Source organism: Perissodus microlepis, chromosome 11, assembly GCF_051167445.1.
Source record: "Perissodus microlepis isolate ML-2025 ecotype Zambia chromosome 11, ASM5116744v1, whole genome shotgun sequence".
Taxonomy (NCBI): Eukaryota; Metazoa; Chordata; class Actinopteri; order Cichliformes; family Cichlidae; genus Perissodus; species Perissodus microlepis.
In genome coordinates, this window is record NC_140471.1 from 29,514,942 (window position 1) to 29,528,869 (window position 13,928).

Below are 13,928 nucleotides of genomic sequence, written 5' to 3' on the forward strand. Positions count from 1 at the left end.
CAGTATAACATCTCATCCAAATTTCTACAAATAATATGCTCTTGACCTTATAACTGTACTTCTCTACATGTGGTCACTGGGCAAGACACAGCATGGGAATGATGCTGATCAGTCCCCCAGGCAACGCGGGTCATCCTAAGCAGCTGTAGCCTCCTGTGGCCCTGCCTCCGGCTCATATGTGATTGTTATCCTTAACACTGCTCTGGAGGTGAACATAATGGATTAATAGGCTCCCTCAGGATCTCCTGGTCCCCTGTGGGAGCCCCTAGTCTGCTTGCAGTCCTGTGGAGGCCATAATGGGGTAAGGCTTACACCGCTATATTGATCTGACACACTGACAGGATATCAGACCCTGATAAGATTTATAAGAAAATACATCATTTACGAAGGGATAGCATGAAATGGGGGCATTTATTTACCTGAAATGTTTAAGAAAATGTACCTCAAACCACAAATTATTAATTCATGAAATTCAAAATGTTTTTCGCAAACAAGTAAGGCCATCAGAGTTTGATAATTTTATAATGTGGTATTTGGAATACATCTAGAAGTATAGAGCAGTAAAAGTGTAAAATCCAGTGTAGTTAAATGTAAATTTTAAAAATAAAATAAATACAAAAATTGTACAAAAATTCAGGTTCAGGTTAGCAGGTCAGCTTACAGCAGAAAAACAAAGGGATAGTTCAGGGTTATCTGATCCAAGTCTAACTATAAGGTTGTTTGTTTGTTTTTTTAAAAGTAAAGCTTTGAGTTTAATCTGAAAATTATAACGAATATCTGTCTCTTTAATCCAAACTGGGAGCTGGCATCACAGGAAATGGCCTAATAGCTGTTGGCTTTACCTCCCATTCTTTAATTAGAAATTCTCTGACTCATTGGGACAAGCAAGTTAAGCAGTACTTGCCTTGCTAAATCTAACAACAGACATAAATTAACATACCAAAGTAAATTGATTTCTCTCTCCTCTTATCTCGGACAGGGCTATAATAAAGTTCATCCTTTAAAATACTGCCATCATGTGGCCACAGTCAGCTATTGTCACTGGAAACTGCACGTGTTTCACGCTCATAGGAACTATCGCTCTCTCTGTCGTATGGGCGTGTCGGTCTCCTGTTAACAGTGATTAGAGCTGGGCAAGCTGATTGGCAGGTAGCATTTTTCTGGTTGATTGTAGATGCACGTTGTGGATAAACCTCCTGTCTTTGACTGTAAATTGATAGGAGACAAGTGTGCAAGGCAAACTGCCTCTGGCTCAGCTTTCACTGCTCTGAGATCAGTTATCTGCACTTTGCGTGGAAACACAGCTAGCATTAGCAAATAAATGAGCTTCAGTGACATCATCGTAACAGATGAGTGTCGTTTTGCTAGCCACCTTGGCCAGTAATGATGATGATGAAGAGAAGCATGTATGGGAGAAGCGTATATCTCTGTCAGGCTTTTTAGGGAACTTTTAGAACAACCTTATAATAATGAATTGCAATACTTTAGCCTAGCAGTAATGAATGCATGAACTAGTTCTTTAGCATAACTCTGAGACACTATGTTTCTAATTTTAGCGATACCTACATTTGTTTGTAAACACTGGAGGACATCTTGAACAAAAGTGACTCCAGGATTTCTCAGCGTTGCTGGAAGCCAAAGTAATTTTATGCAGAGTAAGTACCTGGTTAGACATCATGTTTGTAATATATTTATGGCAAAGAACAGGAAGCTCAGTTTTGTGAGAAAATAGTGGGACATCCAGGGCTTTTTGTCTTCAAGACACCCTTCAATTAAATTAATTGATTTTTGTCATCTGGGTTCATAGCTAGACATTGCTGGACATCATCAGCAAACAATGACAGTGTATGCATTGTTTTCTAATGATACTGTCTAAGGAAGCATGTATAATGTAAAAACTATTGGTCCCATTACAGAAACCTGTGGAACTCTGCGACTGTGAGTCTGTCAGATGGATATAATTCAAACCACTGTTGTGCATTTACTTTGATAACAATAGTGTATTTTAGTCTATGTATTAAAATCAACAATATTGAGCACTACTGCATTGAGGCCTAACACGACAAGCACAGAGATGAGTCTCTTCATAACCCACAGTGCTTTCTTTGTTCCATGATGAATTCTGAATCCTGAGTGAAAAAGTAAAATCTAAAAGTGCAAAACTTCATGCACTTTGGTTACCTAACTTCTTAATTTACAGTGATAATCTTTTGATTGCATGATTATTCCATCTGCTTATGGCTTTTGCTGAGACCCTCAAAAGCAAACGTCTTGCTGCGATTTGCACTCACAAGTACAAATATAAACACTTTGTAGGTACATTTAGAAGTGTACACTCATCAATGTTAATTTAACACACACTTATAATTTTGAAGTCATCCCAAAAGCCATATCAGCTCTCCAATCAGCACTTGTCAGCTGTGTGTATAATCACCACACCACAGAAAACATTTTTGCTTGAGCATTACAACTTAAAATCTTCGCAGGGGAAAACAAACCATAGGATGTAATGCAAAAACTAAACTTAAATGCACATTTGAGATTTATGTCTGTGATTGTGGTTTAGGTTCAGAAACAAAGCTGTTGTTGTAGCCTCCTTGTCACCATTCTGGAAAGAGCAGAGCCCCAGTAAGAGGTTGTGACTGATGCCAGCTAAGCAGGGTGATGATGGAGCAGCAGTGTCGGTGGTGGGGTGTTGACTAAATGCAGGAAGTAGTTCAGTTTGAGTGGGTTTTAGCCTCTTGACTAAGGGGAAATTGCCTTCAGTGTGCTTCACAAGTACATGGGAGTGCTTCACTTGAATTTCCTCCCTGAAAAATGGCTAGCTGTATGAATGCCAAATCAACAAAAGTAGAGGCAGTGTTAATTTCGGGCCCCTCAAATATGGGCCTCTTTTATAGCTTGCCTGTGGTCGACAAATCCTGCGTGTGAAAGCAGAGTGCAACCCGTCACACCTGGACCTCCCCTCAAGTCCAGCATGAGCAAATACTGATTTGAAGATATTCTCTCTTGAACAAAATTCAAGATTTGTTGAACTCATAATGGCCCAAATTACATACAAACATGGGTTAGAAATTCACCATGAATTTGTAGGGCACATGTAGCTATCTATCTCACCCTATCCCCGGGCATTTTGGAAATTAAGGGAAGTGTGTTTTAAAATTTTCTCAACCAAGATTAATATTTTAGCCATCATTAGCTTCAAAGACCTGATATATATGTTATAATCACTGTGTCACTGGCAACTTAATAGCAACTGATTCAAAAATAGAGGTGTTGCAAATTGTTAGGGATGCATTATTTAGCACTGTTTTAATACCATTATCCTCTTGTTTTTTACGATTAAATTAACTGTATCAATTCAACACCATTTTATAGATATTAGAGTTGAGAGTGTTGCTAACTATTTAAAATGCAATTAAAGTAAGCATTCAAGCCATTTTAAAGCAAGCTTAGATGGAAAAAAAGAAAAAAATGTTATCAAACATAAAAAGTGGTTGAAACCAAAGTTTCTTGTTGTTTTAAAACTAAGACCCAAGTGCTGGAATTACCCCCGCCCCCTCCCCCATCAACACCAAAATGCATCCAAGTCTTATCACAAATCCACAGAAACTGCAAGTCAATTTCTGCTACTGCTACTAAACAGCTTTCTTATGACCTCATTCCACAAGTCTCTATTACTTCATTTCTTTGAGGTCATTATATCATTGATGTGCCACTCTATAACTCATACTTCTCTTTATCCTTCCTCAAGCTGCGTACTGGGCCTTTAATTCTCCCTTAGATAACTAAGTAAACTGAAACGTAAGACCTTTAGATAGAACAAAAAAGGCTTTTGCAATTAGGAAGATCTAAAGAACAACATTCATCCACTGGTTGAATGACCATTCTGACAGAGAAGGATCACATTTAGGGCAGAATGGGGCAGCCTCTAATCCCAGAGTTCCTGCGAGGTCCCCTGGCTTAGCACCCTGTGCACTAACAAGGCCTCCCACTGGACCCATTACAAGAGGAAAAGACACCACTGGACACCACTGGAACAAAAGCGGACTGACCAACCCCACCACCACAAACCTCCAACCCCCTCATGAGCCCTCTGCTCCAGATCAGCCACTTCCACCGCACGCATCCCACTGTGCTGCATTGTGGAGATGCGTGACACAAGGGGGTCGGCAGAGGTCGGAAGAGGTTGGGGGCTTTGTGGTCTTTTAATTGAGTGAGCCACTGAGGGAGCATGTGGCTCAGCATGTCCAGACCAGGGGCTGAGAGCAGCTATGAAGTCACGCTAGTTTAGCTGGCAGAGCAGGAAAAGCTCAGAGAGAGAGAGAGAGATGACAGTATTAATGAACAGCAGAACCCATCACACCACCTCTCACGTCTCTGGAGTGGTTTTGTCTGCTTTTACAGTATTGAGCTTAATGTTAATTTGGGCCGTTATGAATCCAGATATAAAAGAAACTCTAAATGAAATTCCTTTGTATAGACATTCTTGTTGAGACCTTATCAATAACATCACATTGTTGGATAATAAACTTTTTATACTGCCTGACTTTTAACAACAAAGTAAAAAGCTAATATAAGTAAATAATGCTGACCTCGGGTCTTGGTCTGAAGTTATCATGACGCGCAGTATTCAGCATTTAATCCTCAAAATTGGCCACATGTTAATAAAAACTACTGAATACCTGAATATAAAGAGCTTGAGACAGCTGGAAGAACAGCAGTCATCTGAATACTGCGCACAGGATATACACAGTAGATGACTGGGAAAAAGTTTAATTAAGCAATAATATATATATATATATATAGCATACAACAATATTGTTTCTATGTCCATAGGGAACTTTTTGTATTTGGTTTCAGAAAAATGTTGTCTGATTGGAATGTTTAGATGTTTTAAGTTCTTACTGATAAGAGTGTGCCTGAAATATTAATCATCTATATGCTTAACCAAAAAGGAAATACTACTATACATAATCTACCAACTAAACATGATGGTTCATGAGAATTGAAGAAGACATCAAGACAACTGCTTTACAGGAAGTCATACATGAATCAGAAGAATCAGGACAATGTCAGACTTTTGCCAAACCACACATATTCCCAGCTAGATTCTGGGGGTTTAAATTTAAAAATTTCCAAGCTGAATCTTGCTCCTGGTCATACTATTCACTGTTTAATTGTTTACACAGCAGACTCGATTTATTCAATACTACTGCATATATCTTATTGTATGCCTCATATTAGAGACCCCTGAGCTCAATTTCACTAAATCCTAGAGCTACAAAAGAATAAAGACAAGACAAGGTCTTTTTAGAGGTGGAAACGTGTTCTGTGTGTCATTTTCCAGGATGAAATTCAGTGAATTTGTTTGAAGACCTAAGCAATCAGTCCAGATCTCAGCTGTCTATGAAATCAAATTTTAAATTCAGCAGTTCAGACCATCCTATTTTAAAGTGTTCACTATCTGTGTTGGAAAGGCTCCCTGATGGAATCGAGGAGACCCACACAATCCTCTTCTCTTACTCCCCTCACACCGTGCATTACCTCATTCTCATCACCGAAAAGACAAAAAAAGGGGAAAAGAAAATAGCCAGAATCTGATACAATCAAAAGAAGGAAAGAATGAAAGACTAAAAGATTTGAGGGGGGTGCGTTAATTAACGAGTGACTAATCTCAACCAAATTAATAACTGGGTCATGGATGAGAGGAAAAGAGGGATGAAAAGAAAGAGGAGGAAAAAGAAAGTCAGAGAAGAGATGTAACATGATGGGTCTGGGTACGCCGATGGGAATTTTGTCCCTGTCTTTTCCCCATAACCCCTCCTAACCTCTCCCATTCTCCCCAGTGCTCCGATCACAAACCCTCTTTGTGGCTCTCCCAAAAAACCTTTATTGGATGCCTATTTGCATAAAAGCAACAAGCAACAACACTTTTTTCTCTCCTGTGGGAGAGGACAGCAGCAGCTCCTCCCCTAGCAATGGAATTGCAATTCTTCTCATTTTAGTATGCACACACACACACACACACACACACACACACACACACACAAGCAGGAGCATACGTGCAGGATGACATGACGACGAATGTGCTTGTTTTATGGTTCCCTTGGTGCACATACTGTACTTTTTCATACCGTGTGTACACACACATATACACAAACAAGTGGACAAGTGCTGCTCATGCATTCATAAATGCAGCACGAACACACACTGAAAACCTTCACACAGCTCCCTTTTGAGCGTAATTAAAACAGGAGGTGCTCACACAATACGCTTTTGTCTTAGGGCATGGCAAGGAGAGGCGGGGCGAGGGGCCACTGCATATTAATTAGAAGGCTATGGTGTGAAAGCCAATCAGGCGTGTTAAACAGATGACATACTGGGACAAATATGGCACTACTTTCTTGCTCCTCTCCCACGGTGGCGCATGGATACAGGCAGCGCACACTGCCACTTCCGCCAATGGCATTTTGCCAGTGGTTGGAAATTAGCAGCAGGAGCTGTTGGGATGAATTAGTGGCCTGAACAATACAGTAGGCTGTGTGCTGCACAGCAGGGAGACAAGAGGTGGGTGATGGGGTGAATGTCAAACCAATAGGTGGCGATGTTGAGTCAAAGAAGCTTAAAGCTGCACAAAAGCTTTTTTTTCCATGCATAAACCTCAAAATGTGCATTCAAACCTGAGGTGTCATTAAATAAACACAATCAAAAAGGTGTATTTTAGATTTCTGCTGAAGGCTTTTCACAGCCAACAATGAAGCAAGGAAGGGAGCTCACCTGCGAAGAAATGTACAAGCAAACACAGGTTTTATTTGAACTGAATGAAGCCAGTATTACACACTATAACTCTGCATCTCTATTGAGCGCCTGGCTGCCAGTTTACAGTATTTCCCTGACAACAAAAACCGTTAGCCCAGATTTAGCGTCAGATGTTAAAACCAAACTGGACACATCTGTTTGGTTATCAATAATGGAGCGACTGTTTGGCATGCTGGCAGCTCTCTTCTTTCTCTCCCATTCACAACTCTGTTAAAGGAGAACAATTCAGGTGTTATAAATCACCAAAAGGGGTGTGAGCTAGTGAGAAGCTGACAGGCTGTACAGTGGCAGAGGGAGACCTCCAGCACCCTGCCACTGTTTTTTATCCTTCAAGGCCACCCAGCTTCATTTACATGGACAAGTCCAACCTCCGTTTCTTTGTTTTTGCTGCTCAATTTCCCTTTTCTCCAGGTTTCCTTTCTCTGGTGTTCTGTGTTTGGTTGCGAGGTTTGTACCCCATTTCCCTTTTTTTATTCATTCCTCCTATGCGCCAATTGAATTTGTCTTCTTGGGCTAATCTCTAATGCTCTTTCTCGGCCTTTCTTCTCACTCGGGCCTATCCCCACCTATCCCTTCCTCTTTGCTTTCCCCTTCTTTGCCAACGCAACCCCCTGTCATTTTCACCCTCCCTCTCTCATTCTCACCAGCACTCCCCCTCCCTTCCTCTCTCCCTCGGCTTTACCCATCGCTTTCTGCCATTTCCCTGGTAAGGGGGCACTTTGCTTCTCCTGTCTTTCGATCTCCGCTCTTGGCACTCAGTTCTGAGCGGTGGGCCCAGTGTGTGCGGAGGGGAAGCTGTGTTTGAGCAAACGGGTGCCCACGCCTGCCCCCGGCACCACAAAAGAGGCTTTCTTCGCCCGTCAATGGCTTTCATTAACGCCAGGCCCTCGGCCTCTGGAGGGGATGTCAGGCTTCCCGAGATGGCACACAGAGACGGCCATTAGAGGCAGGAAGCCGGGGGCAGGGGCATCTTGGGAGAGCTGCCAGGGCAGGGGAGGATGGGACAAAGAGGGCATGAGGCAGTGTTTTGTGTTCGAAACTCATTGCTGTGCATATACATACACAAACTCCCAAAAGGACACATTTATTCTCTTGCACGCACAAATTGGGGCTTGCATGTATGTAGCAGGGTTCAGCTACTGCTGGCTTTTTAAGGTTAGTGCCAATATTTTAGGCATTAGCTGTTAGAGGTTTTGTTCTAACAAAGATCTGAATTATTATTTTTTCATTCTGTATTCAGCACAATTTTTTTATTAACACATTTCTTATGGAACTTTTCAAAACACCGCCTATCTAAATACAACCCCACAGATTCACACATATTAAGAATAAAACACTGATCTTATCCCTTCTTTTGTTGCCATATAACATTCAAATAATGAAATTCCAGGGACCAACAACATGTTAATAGTCAGTAATAGTTACTATTTTACTAAAGATCAGCATCTTCTACAGAAATCTATATATTGTCATAGAAAAAATCCAAATCATTTATGTTGCAGTTTTTGTGACATATTTCTCAGAAAGACATTTGTTGGGTTTATCAGCTGTGCGTTAATCAACATTTAGTGATCTACGGAGTGTTTTTGTGCAACGCAGTGCATGTGGGATAGAAAAAGATTTGTGCGTTCTCATGGTAATGAAGGATCATGTCACCCAATGCAACAGTATGGTTCACTGATGTGTTTTTAATGTGCTTTTGGACAACAATGGAGCTCGGTGGCACAGAGAAGCAAGATATTTTAGGCTTTGAATACAAATAAAATACTTGTTATTGGCATAGATTCAAATCCTTTCTTTCTTTTCATGAAAGTGGCAGGCGAATAACAAAAAATAAACCAATGAGAGTAAAAAAGAAAATATCATAAAATAAACTACTAATAATAACAATTGAACCCCATGCTGGGTGTCCAAATTCTTCACTCCGTGAAAATCTCATATTTTCCTGTTTTTCTTCTGAGGGTTTTGTTTTGTTTTACTCCTCCAGTCATTGCCTTTTTGTGGACACCACCACATCTCTTCTATGTTTAAATAATGATCCACCATAACCTGCTGAAACACCAATATCAATCAGTGAAACACCAGTGAAGATTCACACTTTTGGAGATGTGCATACACATCACAGTAGAAGCCAAAAACAAGGACGATACTTGCTGGCACACATATGCATTGTGTATATTTGTGTGCACCAAAGGTTCACATGTTTACACTCCCACCCACTGACACACACACACATGAACTTGGCAGTCAGTGTGTTTATGTCATGGCTACTTCTGTAAGCATTGCTTTTCAACATGGGAAGAAAAATCAATCTAACTATCCGTTTTTTAATAAATCATTTCAATGAAAGGGTAAAAAATGGTAAAAAAAAAAAAAAAAGTAGCCAGTCATACCAAACCAGTAAGAATATGTGGGAGTAATTTCAACAAACTGGCAAAAGATTTTATGTAAGATAAGAAGGAGAATAGAATAAGAGAAACAAGTGATCCAATAAGACTTTGAATGGAAAAATTTGACGGACGAACACAGAGCAGAGAATTTTATGAAGGTAAAACCAAGCTGCCGTTGCAGAATGAGTGCCCTCTTCTAGCTTTTTGGGGGAAGGGGGGTGTGGGGGTACTGTAAGAGAGCTATCTAGTTAAAGTGAGATCAGATCAGAAGCATCTGAGACGAAGATGTGAAAAGAGCCAGGTCGGCCTTCTCAAGACCTTCTCAGAAGACACCACGGGATGGCAAAAGGGAGGGTCAGCTCTGCAGGGGTGAGGGCATGCTGTCAGAGCAGAGCAGAGCAGGTGGGGTGGTGAAAAAGAGATGGGGAGCGTGTGCAGATCAGAGCGATGTATGTGAGCAGAGGATGGTCAGCATCCACTGATCTAATGATGGCCCGACTTCAGAGCAACACTGGCTCCCTTTGCACAACGCCAATTAACTCCAAGGGTGGGGACAGTTGATGGACAAGTCTATTATTAGCATGTGAGGAGTGCCGCAGAGCATCAAAGAAATCAAAGAAAGAAAAGTCTCGAAGGAAGTGGCAAATGCAAAGTGAATGCGCGTGATATGCTTCATTGGTCCAATTGTGGTCGTGTTGCTTTTCTTCTCCTATTGCACCCCCAACACCACCTCATGTTCTTATGAGCATAAAATACAGCACAGCTTTGCAAATGGCGTAATTTGTGTCTCTGCAGAGGTGTCCCCTTTCTGCTGCCGTACTCAATTATACCACTCCGGGAAACAAAAAAAGGAAAATGCTCCCTTATATTTAAAGAAACATATCAAAGGTGCGTCAAACTCTTAAATCCTTACAAGAAGAGCTCTGCTTACGGTCCCTCCCCGTTCATCCCACCTATCATTGGCTTCAAGCAGTGGGAGTTCGCTTACTGATTGGACTCCTCTTCAAAAACATTTCTCATGTCCACCAATAAGCCTTTTCAGAGATGAATAGTACACTACAAGACAAGCCAAACAGCATTTATCCCAAACATACAGTCACATTCCTAATCGCCCCCTCTGACAGGGGAAATTTCATGTAATAGTAATATACAAATTAAGTAATAGAAAATGCAGCATGTTGTAAGCGTTACATTTCTTTGTGTAAAACACTTCTAACTACTACAAACAAAATATTGGAAGCTGTTTAAGTGTTCAGAAAAGAAAAAGCTATGCAAACCCCATCTGCTGAGGAAGATAAGTTTGATATGCATTAAGCTTGTTAAGACACCAGAATCAAACCCTGAAGGTGCAGATTCTCGCTCTGATTTTATCCAGATAGAAAATAAAGAAAGGAATCAGTCATGATGACTTTTAACTCGACCATCCCACTGCACAAGCTCCCTTTTTGTGTATATTAAGTGGGCTAATTAACTGGCACTATCAAAGATAGACAAGCTGTGTAAAACTGCATCAACTGCTAAGCAAGGAGAAACTTTGGATATCTCTTTTCTGCTTTGATTTGCTCTATAAATACAGTCTACATATCACATTTGTGTTAGTGCACTGCTCTCCTGTTTGTACTACCTTTGCAGAGCCCTGTCAGAGCAGATCTCACATTTCAGGATGAAGTTTTGCTTCACTACAAAAGCCAATCAGAACATGTGTAACTTCAAAAGAATTAATTAATTCTCATTTTTAATCAAGGCTTAATCTTAATGTCTGCTCGGCACTATATGGAGTTCTGATAGAACACATGCGGGGATTAAATAGCTGAAAATGAAATGCTAATAAGAATGTATTCAAAGAAGAAGAGCAGCTAATGTGGAGATTTATACTAACTGTTGAATAACATGTTTCAGAGATAAATTAGTGCCATAAGTGTGCAGTTGTCAGTTTGGCTCGCAGAAGACATGGATGGTAAAATATTCTTTATGTGACATTTTAACTTTAATATGCGGTTATGGCTTTATTCAGAGTTCAGTTAAGTTGATGAAATTACAGGATTTCCATCAAAACACATTATGAAAAGAAACAGGCAGCTTCCATTTGAATTAATGGCATTGTTAATGGAGATAATGAATTTGAAGACGTCTCCAATCGCTGGTGTCATGTTGATAAATTTAAGTAAGCAGGACATGTTAGTGGACTTTTGCTCAGATCATTAATGCATGTTTCTTCTTTAACTGACCAGGGTGATTTAAAGCTTGAAGACCAGAAAAGAGACATGTATAGAAGGTCAGACCTTTACAGGTCCTTTTCATATATTCAGTGCTGGAGGATAACATCCATTTATTTGTAAAGTTTAATATGTTTGCATTGTAATGGTTAAAGTTCACATCAGGGACAACAATTCACAGAAGCAAGAAGTCATGCAAAGAAAACTTAAATCGGTGATCTACCTTATTTTTCTAATTGCCAGTGAATGCCACAGAGAAATATATTGTCCCTGAGGAGCATAGAACAATTAAAAACTTCACTTGGTCCACTGTTGAACTGGTCAGCATGTTCCTTCATTACCATGAACAATAATATTTAAATATTTTTTTAAATTCCTTATTTTTCTCATATGATTCTTTGGTCTTTTGGCTTAAATCATATCTCTTTGGTGAAATGTATTTTACTGCACTTGCATCTGTTATTAGTCTGGTATTTTCTTATTTTCAATGCAGCACTTTGAAATATTTGTTTTTAAGAGTTATGTAGGACTATAAAATGTACTTACTTACCTTTGATGCAGAACTTTAAATATAACAGTTGTAATATGTAAACTTTTTTTTTTAAGTTGTACACTTTTTTCTGTACATTTTGATCTGTTATGGGATCATTTTGGCTGTTGTTTATTAGTGTGATCAATTCACAGGCACAAAATAAATCAATTGACAGATTTTGGGTGGACACTATAGTTAAATAGCCAATAAAATTTATTCAATGTAAAAAATACATAAATAAAAAAACATACAAAGCATTCTTTTTGTGAAAGAAAAGTTGGCCTTTTTGTTCATGTATACCTCTTTTATGCATCTTTAAACTTTTATAGTTATAGTTTATAGTTATTTTCTAATTTATTGTAGTAATTTCTGTGTACTGAAGTTGTCTGAGCAATTAAAATCTTTATGTGTAGTATAAAAAGATGATCTTAAATTGTGTGTCCCATTATAACAGAGATATTATAGGAATATAGCGCCATGAGGGACAAACAATACGCTATATTTATATGGAGCAGTTCATGGCTCTTGAGAAAATTTTTTGATTATTTTTTTTTGGGGGGGAGGGGGGTATTTTGTTTCCTTACAAGGCATATCTGTGCTTGTATAAAAGAGGGATAATCACATGCAGGACTTTTCTTGGAAATGTGTGTTCCCCTTTATGTAAAAAGGAGATTTTTCTGTTGTTCAGAAAGGTATATCTGTGCGGTGTTCTTTTCCTCCCATCACTGGAGGAGGTTGAGGGCGGATTAAAGTGAAGCTAATCTCCAATCCGGGCCTCCTCCTCCTCTTCTTCTCTTTTTCGTTCCTTCAGTTCAGCCTCCCTGCAGCTGCCAGGTTGCTGTTCCACTTCTTCTCTGCGGCGGCTTTTATTCATGAGGAAGAGGGACGAGGGGGAAACAAGCAAAATGAAAATGGCAGCTGTTTGTTTACGCGTTCCCACGACTCCATGCCAATTAAGCATCGTCATTCCGTCAGCCGCTTGTCTTTCCTGATTAGACACCCCTCAGCAGACAGGGCAAGAGAAAGAGAGATGGAGAGAGTGCGGGGCCTGCAAAGAGAAAGAAAAGGCCCTGAGAGAAGAGCTCCTGTCCGGTGACCATCACAAATAAAGGCCCGCTTTTTCGTTTTTGAACATTTGAATACATCTTTGTGATTATTTCAGCCATATTAGATTACAGGACATACAGATCAGCTCTGTTAGTACACAAGGAGCTGCTTGAAACTCCTGTTGCCCGAAGCAGGAGATTTCACTCATCATTATTCTTAATAAAAAATGATCATTTTCTAGTTTATCTTTTTCTCATTGGAAAATGTGTATTTTCTTCATTTTTCATCTTTTCATCTTTTACAGTCACTGTAACATCATAAAAATTAATATGTGACGCAAATTCAGTTTAAGCACATTTACTGATTGAAAAATGGAGGACACAAACTTATTTCCCAACCTAAGAGAGGACAGAGTTGACTCATTTTTCTAAATGCATTTTCATAATCCCAGCAGCTGATTTATGATAAACTTTTAGTTTTTTCTCCTCTATTTAAGTTTAAAAAAAAATCTTAATACTTGTAGTGCCCTGCTACTATATTTCTGAAGTATCGATATCATATTATACCAACACATGAGCTATCGGATGATGCAAAAAAGGAATTAAGACTGAATAAAATGAGGAGGCTGGAGGTCTACTTACATTTGGGTTGCTACACGGAATTAATCCTTATGTTTAAAAGTTTATTTCAAAATAAAACTTTCTTTTGAAATGATAAATAAAAATTAAATGCCTTCTTCAAATCACTTCTGGGCTTCAGTGTTTCAGTGAATAAAGGTCAAGGACATAACTAAATAAATAAACACAGGGGGGGAAAAAGAAATCAATCAATCAATCAATCAGTCAATTCCGGTCATGAATTCGCAAAACATTATACGCTAAACTTTCCACAAAAGCAAAAAGTACGACCCTCCGTCGTCTT